Source organism: Mustela nivalis (assembly GCF_964662115.1).
Source record: "Mustela nivalis genome assembly, chromosome: 7".
Taxonomy (NCBI): Eukaryota; Metazoa; Chordata; class Mammalia; order Carnivora; family Mustelidae; genus Mustela; species Mustela nivalis.
This window is the reverse complement of record NC_139026.1, coordinates 142,897,917-142,904,052: the sequence shown is the minus strand read 5'-3', so window position 1 is coordinate 142,904,052 and position 6,136 is coordinate 142,897,917.

Sequence of the window (6,136 nt, the reverse complement as noted above, 5' to 3'; positions counted from 1 at the left end):
GGTGGAACCTGTTCTCCCCAATAGACTGTAAGTGGCCGCGATGGGTGTCCCTTCCAGGCTGAGGCAGGGGAGCACCACGTGTTTTTTTCTTCCCTTATCTGTGCGAAGAGATTCAGAGGAGAATCCCAAGGGCCCACATGGTAGTGAATCCTAATGACCCACGTGGCCATTTCCTCCATGCCATGGGGGAAATAGAAACTGTACCGTGTTATGCCCCTGGGATTTGGCGCTATTTGTTACAGCTGCTGGCTCTCCTGACTCCTAGAGAGACTGAAGAACGGAGCCTCAGAGGAGGTTCAAAGTGGAACTCAGGCTTTCAAGAGGGGGGTCCCATTCCTTCCACCCTGAGCAGCCCCTGGTCACGGGGCTGACAAGACTGGACAGCAAAGTTTCTACAGGAGAGAATGAAGACCCAGGCTGAGCTTGCTGCTAGAAACACGCAGAAACCATGGGGTCACTTTCAGGGGGCCGATGTCCCCAAGTAAAGCTTACAGGACTCTCTTCCTGTCGTTAGTTGGATTACATATAAGTAGAGAGCAAGTTCCCGTTTGGCGATAGAGAACAAAGACGCATCCAGCTGCTGAATGCCAGCGGAGACACGCAATCCTGAGCCCCTGTGGGGAGAATGGAAACTCTTTAACCCAGGAATCTGAGCTCCGTTAATGCTGCGGTCTGAGGAGACGGCGAACCAGTTAGCTCAGGGCCAGGATCAAGGCTCCCCAGCCCTCATTTGCTCCAGCTCTGAAGTCCGTGAGTCGCCTGTCCATTTCCAACGTAGCTGTCTCACGGCCTCTGCCTCCTCCCGCTGACCAGCAAGGTCCAATGCACGATCTCAGAGCACCCCGGTCAGGTGACTGGCACCTGTTTGCAGAGCGGGAACCGGGGTCCTAACCTGAGTGAGGTGGGGTGTGGGGGGAGGTGGGCACTGCTGGGCAACCAGCCCCACCCTCCATCCCTTTATATTATTAGTTTTTTAGTATTTTATTTAATTATTTGACAGAGAGAGAGATCACAAGTAGGCAGAGAGGCAGGTGGGGCCAGGGAACCAGGCTTCCTGCCGAGCAGAGAGCCCAATGTGGGGCTCGATCCCAGGACCCTGAGATCATGACCTGAGCTGAAGACAGAGGCTTAACCCACTGAGCCACCCAGGTGCCCCAATGTTATTTTATTTTCCCAAAAGAACCTGCCACAGACCCCGGGCCCCCCGGAACATGCACACACGCTTCTGTTCCTGTCGCTCCCTGTCTCCCCGGCCCCCTCACCCTGGCAAGTACAGCCTGGCCTTCTTTTCCGTCTTGTTTGCTGATCAGATGCCCGGTGTCACAGCGGGTGGTCTTTGCTCTGTGCCCCAGTCCCTGTGGACCCCGACACCCACTCCCCCCGGCAGGGATTAGTCTGAATGAGTCTCCGTGACTGCTTGTCAGCGACTGGCTCAGGACTGGACTCGAGTTCAGAACTACCCTGGGTCTGCTGAGTGGGGCAGGGAGCGGGGTGTCGGGCTGTAGAGAGATACGGGACGTTGTCTGCGGAGATTTTAGGAATGTCCACCCCCCCCCCCACCCAAGAGAACAACAGAAAAGAGATGACATCAGTTCTTCCTCTGGACATTGTCCTGTGGGGATGTCACAGCCCTCCTATGCCTGGAGGACAAGCTGGGATGGGCTAGGGCGGGGGGCTTCATGACCCACCCTGGAGCCTGCCCACAGCTAAGTCCCTGAGAGACTCTGAGAGAACACATTCCTCTTTGATCCTGGGGGTCCCTCGCAGGCGAATACATCCTAAATCATCCTAAAAACCTAAGCTTTCCTGTCCCCCACCTCCGTCTGCCTGTTCAATTCTCTCGCGCTCCCTCTCCCGACTTGCATTTTATCCAATTTTCAAAGTTCCAAGTTCCCTCCCTCGTGAAGCTTCTCCAGGTATATACTTTTTTGTTTCTTTTTCTTTTAAGAGCTGTCGAGCACTTTCTCCCTCTTGGGAGGCGTTTACTCTCTCCGGCTTCCACGGCCGTGGACGTTGCTTCTGCTTCTGCGGCTTCTCAGCCCTCCCCAATGGGAAGATCCTAGAGGGACAGAAGCTAAGACTTCACGTTCCCCTTCCCGGGGCCCGGCTCCGAGTCCCGCACTGCGCAGTCAGTAACGTCTATGAAATAACGCACGGACCGACCGACCGGCAAGGGTGGGAACAGCCACCATCTCCGGCCTCAGAGGGGATGCCGCGGAAGCCGTGTTTGAGGTCCTGGCTGCATGGGGCCGGGGATGGGCCCCTACTCTGGCCGCAGCTTCCTAAGTGCTGTAAGAACCAATTCTGACCGCAGGCCCCTGCCATGCCCCGTGCTCCCCTGGGAACCGATTACAAGCCCAGATGAGCATTCTGTTGTTCCCGGGGGACCAGATGTCCCAGCTGGGCAAAAGGGCCTCCTGCAGAAATAGGGTACGGCCGAGTGGTCACCCCCGAATGTGAGCAGGAGACACATGGAGAGGCCTTGCCTCAAGGTGACCTTCTGCTGGACAGGGATGCCCCGTCCCCCACAGGCTACGTCTTTATTCGCGGTGTTTCCGTATGGAAAGAGGGCCAGACTTTACGAAGGGCTTTGATTTGCTTGGAAATAGAAACACACGGGAAACTGCCCTCCCCCAGCGGCGTGTGCTTATTCATGGCCGAGTCAGAGACGGATCTGACGTGGCGGGATTGCCTCCAGCGGCCAGAACAGCCGAGGAGGACAGTTTGCTCCTGGCCGGAGGTGACGTGCTGTCGCCTGTGGGCGCCGTGTGCTGGGCTGCAGCCGGTCGTGCGAACACACAGCGAACACACAGGAAGACAGCGGCGCAATCCTCCTAGCCCAGGCCCGCGGGGCACGTCTCCGGGGACTCCGGGGACTCGGCCTCCGAGACCTTGGTCCCCGAGGGCCTCCCGCAGGAGGCATGGAGCGGGTTCCACAGGTCTCCCTCAAGCGCTGGCTCCAAGGACGTGCCCCGCGGCTGGAAGCTAAACCGAGAGCCCAGTGAGGAGGGAAGGCAGTCGTCTCAAGGCCCGGCTTCTCCCTGTCCCAGCCGCTGGAGCCGCCCGAGCTTCCCTCCGACCCCAGCCCAGAGCCGAGAGGCAGGGGCTCAGTGGGGGAAGCCGGGCTCCAGAGTCCCTAACAAGCCGGCTTAGCCCTCCGGGGAGCTGATGGCGCTGAAGACTGGGGGCTGCAAACCCGCCTCCACTCGCTGGGAGATCGGGGCTGGGTCTGCTGCTCCAGCTCCCTCGGACCCTGAGCCCTTCCAACCTCGCTGCGTTCCTGCGTCACACCTGACAGAAGGCGATGCTCTGTAGGTGACAGACTTAACCCACCAAAGACAAGACCTACCTACCTAAAGGCCAGGTCTTCACCGCGCTGTTGGCAAGTGCTGGTCTTGGTATCGCGTCCGACAGGACTCGCCCGCCGTGTTGAGTGAGGACGCAGAGGTCTGCCGAGCGAGAAAGATCGAGGGAAGCGTTCGCTGTACCAGTTCCATAATCCCATGGTCGTGGGGCCGGAGAAGGGAGTGAGCTGTGGGGTTGGTCTGGTCCGAGAGCAGGAGAAAAGGGATGTCCCCAGCTCAGGTGGAGAGAGCGGCCTCTGTCTTCCTCCAGCTCTCCGGTCACGCCGGCCCGCAGCGGAGGGGACCGCGCCTGCCCCGCGGACGGCCGCCCGCTTGACTCGGTCCCACAACCCACATGCTCGTCTCCCGTGAAGGCTCCTCACAAAGGCACTGGGAATCACGTTCTGCCCACTCCTGGGGCATCCTTTGCCCTGGTCAGCGTAACCCTCACCTCCCTTGCAGAGCCCGTGTCTCTCCAGTCCCCCGGAATGTTACTCCGGATCGTGATTCAGCTGCTGGGCGGGATTTTTAGCATCTCTAACCCCTACCCTGTTGCTTCTCATCCGACTTTTGCCCCCTAGCTTGAGAAACATACTATTGCTTTTAAATCTCTCTTAGTCTTACCCCCTTGTTGGCTCAGACTGGCCTCTCCGGTGATGCACAGTAGTTCAGGAAGTGCACTTTCCAGGAGGACGAGGAAAGCCACCCATGTGACAAACTTCCCGAACCCTTCCAAGTCCCCCAAAGTGCCTTCCTTCCACCTCTTCCGGCGGTTTCTCACACTCCGTATGAACCAGCGACCTCACTCTGCAATCGTATCTCGTTGCGTTCCGTCTTGAGTAGGCCCAGTCGTGTTTCTTGACCGTCCACCCTCTGGACCCCATCGTGCTCCCAAATGGGACGGGGCTGCTCATTCCCGAGACTCTTCCCCGCAGCCCCGAGCAGAGCCCTGTGCTTGCAACTGGCTGCCTTCCTCTGGGTTGTCTTCCTCTGTGACCGGGGCAGAGTCCCACAGAACATCCTGACCATCATAAGCAATTAGGTCAATTAAATGTTTCTAGAATGAAAAGGAATACTGCCAGCTTGCGAACGTGGGATCTTTGTGTTCAAAATAGGAACCAAAGCCTCCCGTCTTGGGTGACAGTTTCCTTGTCATCAGAGATGGCATTTGGTTTTATTGAGTCTTCACCACTCTGCTGCCCCAATGCAGGGACGGGGTCCACTCACGGACTAGGTCAAGGCCTCCGGCGAGTTTCAGGTGCGGCTCCCAGGCCACAGGAGTCACCACTTGGCGGAAGAGCTGGGGCAGGGAGAGGCAGATGTGGGCATCGGGGTTTGATGTCATCCAGGCGTTCAGATAGGATTGCTCTGGCCAGTGCCGTGTTCATCCCAAGCTGTACCTAAATGTCAGCCTGCCTGAGTGGGAAGCCCCCATTCCTCCGGAGCTCTGGCTGGTGTCCCCTCAGAGGAGGCTGCGAAGGGCAGCTGAGAAGCGTGGCATCCCCCAGCATGGCTTGGCGTCCCACCACCAGCTCGACGGGTCTCTTCCTTCCCCCTCCGCCATGCCTCAGCCTTCACCCCCCCCCCCCGTAGCTACCCTTCTTATCCCATTTCCAGTTGTCTAGAAGACGGGGCTGAAGCATATATTTGCTATGTGTCTTGAATAAAATTTTATACTTTTTTAAAAGAAAAAAGGGACCAAAAAAATAAATAAAAGAAAAAGGGACCTCTCAGACCCCTACCCCAAAAGACGAGAAAAAAAAAAAGCACTAAAGATGAGACACATTGAAAGTAGCTTGTGATAGATTTCTCTTTCATGGCTCCGTTTATTTCAGTTTTTGTTTTTTTTTAATGATCCACACGCGTTCTACAAAGCGTACATTCCCACAGGTTCATGGCAAAGTCTCCCTGCTGCCTGGGTGCCTGGTCTGGCCTTGCGGAAAAGTCTGGTCCATGTCGTGGAAACCATAAACACAAGTAAGGATTACTGTAAACTCTCCACTCGTAAAATTCCACAGGACTGAACTTCATTCTCTGGCTTCTGTGCTTGGGAGAAAAGGCACAAACCAAATGAATCCTTCACTCTAGAAAAATAGTGCCAATTATGGACATTTAATAAAGCTTTGTAGGGGCACCTGGGGTCTCCGTTGAAGCCTCAGCCTTTGGCTCAGGTCAGGATCTCAGGGTCCTGGAATCGAGCCCCACGTCAGGCTCCTTGCTCAGGGGGGAGCCTGCCTCTCTCTCTCCCTCTGTCCCATCCCCCACTCATGCTCTCTCTCTCTCTCTCTCTCTCTCTTCATCAAATAAAATATTTTTTTAAAAAAATAAAGCTTTGTAAGCTACACAGAACCAGGAATACAAAAAGGAATGCAATTGCATTTATTAACCCAAGACCTGAGAACCGCATCTGGGGGCGTCTCTCTCCTCCCGCCGGCCAAGAGCAGAGCCGCCTCTTCTGTCCTGTTTGAGGCTCGTGCCCTGTAACCGCTACATTTCTGACTCAGCACCTGCTCCCAAGTCTGCACCCTGAGAAATGGTCTTTGAAATCCTTCCGGGCTGAGGTTTGTTCTCTTGGATCTTTTAAAATCCTTAGTGACCAGCAGAGAACTTAAAATAGAATAACTTTGGAAATACATATATAAGGGGCGCCTGGCTGGCTTGCTGGGTTAAGCCGCTGCCTTTGGCTCAGGTCATGATCTCAGGGTCCTGGGATCAAGCCCCGCATCGGGCTCTCTGCTTGGCAAGGAGCCTGCTTCCTCCTCTCTCTCTGCCTGCCTCTCTGCCTACTTGTG